The sequence below is a fragment of the Arachis duranensis genome, chromosome 2, assembly GCF_000817695.3.
Source record: "Arachis duranensis cultivar V14167 chromosome 2, aradu.V14167.gnm2.J7QH, whole genome shotgun sequence".
Taxonomy (NCBI): domain Eukaryota; kingdom Viridiplantae; phylum Streptophyta; class Magnoliopsida; order Fabales; family Fabaceae; genus Arachis; species Arachis duranensis.
The window spans coordinates 10,777,609-10,780,911 of record NC_029773.3 but is presented as its reverse complement, the minus strand read 5'-3'; positions in this window follow the sequence as shown (position 1 = coordinate 10,780,911).

Below are 3,303 nucleotides of genomic sequence, written 5' to 3'. Positions count from 1 at the left end.
GCCAATCCCGACAAATGCAGAGCCATCCTGGAAATGAAAAGTCCGACTTGTTTGAGAGAGGTTCAACAGCTCAATGGCCGACTTGCAGCCCTCTCCAGATTTTTGGCAGGATCGGCACTAAAATCCCTTCCACTGTTCTCCCTATTAAGGAAGGGATGCCAGTTCGAATGGACTCCGGAATGTGAGGAGGTGTTCCAAGAGTTCAAAAACTTCTTAAGCCAACCTCCTATCTTAACCCGACCGGAACCGGGAAAAGACCTCGTCCTATACCTATCCGTCGCAAACAGGGCTGTCTCATCAGCCCTGATCAGAGAAGACGAGGTCGGGCAACACCCGGTCTATTTCACCAGTAAGGTTCTACAAGGTCCTGAGCTAAGGTACCACAAACTAGAGAAGTTTGCCTACTCCTTAGTGATAGCCTCACGGAGGCTACGACCTTACTTCCAGGCTCATACGATAAGAGTTCGTACGAACCAGCCCATGAAGCAAATCCTTCAAAAGACGGATGTTGCAGGGAGAATGGTTCAATGGGCGATAGAGCTTTCTGAGTTCGATTTGAGATACGAAACTCGGACTGCAATTAAAGCCCAGTGCCTCGCCGACTTCATTGCAGAATGCGCAGGTGAGCAAGAGGAAAAACCGACTACATGGGAACTCTATGTAGACGGATCCTCCAACAAAACAGGGAGCGGCGCAGGCATAATATTGGTAGATGAAAGAGGAACCCAGATAGAGGTTTCCTTAAAATTTGAATTTCCGGCTTCAAACAATCAGGCAGAATATGAAGCCTTGATTGCAGGATTAAAATTAGCAGAAGAGGTTGGCGCCGCAAAGGTGACAATCTACAGCGACTCACAAGTGGTGACTTCCCAAATAAGTGGGGAATATCAGGCAAAGGACCCCAATATGAAGAAATACTTGGAAAAAACCTTGGAACACCTAGGCACTTTGCGGAAACCGAGGTCAAGCATATAACTCGGGATCTAAATAGCAGAGCTGATGCCCTATCCAAGTTAGCAAGTACCAAACCCGGAGGGAACAACAGAAGCCTGATTCAAGAAACCCTCCCCTCGGTATCAAAAACAGAAGATAAACAAGAGGTGCTTGAGGTAGTCGGTTTAAACCTCGGATGGATGAATCCCCTAGTCGAATACCTGAAATTCGACATCCTCCCTAAGGAGGAGAAAGAAGCTAAAAGGATCCGAAGGGAAGCACAACATTATACTTTGGTGAGAAATGTCCTTTACAGAAGAGGGATATCAACACCATTGCTGAAGTGCGTACCGACCTCAAGAACCGCCGAGGTCTTGGAGGAAGTACATAGTGGAATCTGCGGAAACCATCTCGGAGCAAGGTCGCTGGCCAGAAAAGTAATCCGAGCAGGATTCTATTGGCCGACCTTGCAGAAAGATGCAACAGACTTTGTGAAAAAATGCCAGCCATGCCAGATGCATGCAAATTTCCACGTGGCTCCACCAGAAGAGCTCATTAGTATAACTTCCCCCTGGCCTTTCGCAAAATGGGGAATGGATTTGTTAGGTCCTTTTCCCCAAGCGGAGGAGACTCTATAATCCTCTGCCCCCGAGTCTTTAGGTCTGACTCGGAAATGACCTCGGGGACAGGAGGGTCAACAATAGCGCCGTCGATAACTACCTTGTCAGGATGTAAAGGAGAAAGGTCCAAGTCGGGAGCAATAACTCTGACTTGTTCCAAGAAAATTCTCCAAGACTCCTCGGCGCCCTCGGCGATAGAATCCTCCAACTCGGCGTATGCGTTCCGGGAATTCAGCAAGTCCTTCCTCACAGCAACAATATCTTGAAACAAACTGTGGTAGCTCTCTTGCGCTGTTTTCCTCAAATTTGCCTCCAAGGTGCATTGAGCCCGCAGCTTACCCTCCTCCTCCTTAAGGTGATCCCTCTCCTTCCTCAGTTTATCTCTCTCCTCCTTCAACTCTTTTTCATGTTTTTCATAAATAAGAAGTCTCCCCTCCAGCTCCTCAACCTTCGAGGATGCCCCCAAAGAGCTGAGGGGAGCCTTCTCAAAAATGTCCAAGAGTTTGCTACAAACACCCGCTATCCTAAAACTCTCCTCAGCCATGACGGTAAGGTGGTTTCGAACAGAAACATCATCCATACTTATAAAAGGATAGATGTTCTTTCGAACGAATGTCAAAGCATCCGCCTTAACCCCGCCATCAAAAGAAGAAGAGCCAGACTCTGAAGTCTTGCGCTTCTTCTTCTCGGGCTCAGAGAGAGTTTGGGCAAAAGGGGGTGGTCGGGGCAAACTCGAGGAAGAAATGACAAGAGGTTGAGAGGGAGTAACCACATTCTTAGGAGGAGGAGGAGGTGGCGGAGAGATGACCGTCTTGGCCCTAGCCCGGGACTTCGCCTTAGCCTCCTGGACCCTTTGGTAGGCCTCCTGAGCGTTCTTTTTTGCCATATCTATAAAAGAAACAACCAAGTTACAAGTCGGTAGAATACAAGTCGGCATAAACAACTCGGAAATAAAAAATACATGCGCCACCTATGCAAGATTGAACGAAAGTCGACATCCCCTGAAGGATTTTTCTCGTGTCCAAGTATGGGGCCCTCCCCCATGCTTCTCGGAAAAACCCCACAACTGCCGCCTCCACCTCGTCCAGGTCATCTGGACCAATCTTTTCGCAAGGGGAGGCCGGCAACCAGTAAAGGGAAAAGCGGGGGGAGGAATGCTCGTCCAGAAAAAAGGGGTGGTGACCCCCTACAGCTTGAACCTTGAAAAAGAAGTTTTTGAAGTCGTGGAAAGATTCGTCGAAAAGGGTGAAAATCCTCCGACCTTGAATGGCTCGGAAGGATACCCATTGCTGTTTGTTGTTTAGCCCACTGAAGGGCTTAGTCATATGAAAGAGAAAGAAAAAAATCCTTAAAGAGGTCGGGAAGTCCAGAGCATGGCTTATAAACTGATAGATCTTCAAAAAACCCCAAGAATTGGGGTGAAGTTGAGTAGGGGCGACTTTACAGTGGTGCAAGACGGATATCTCGAAATCTGAGAAAGGAAGAAAAACACCCAAACGGGTGATCATACATTCATACATGAAGAAAAAATGAGGGGCCGCCTCATTAGCTCTCCCAAAACAGACCCGGTCTTCAGGACCCGGGATTATCAGTTCGTATTTGGGCTCATCCTCGTCCGAAGTACAGAGCCTATGATGAGTACGAAGGTGGGTGATAAACTCAGCGTCAACCAACGGTTCCTCCCCAAGGACCGTATCGTCAACCCACTGAGAAAGAACGTCTACAGAAGCCATTTTTTATATAAAGAAAA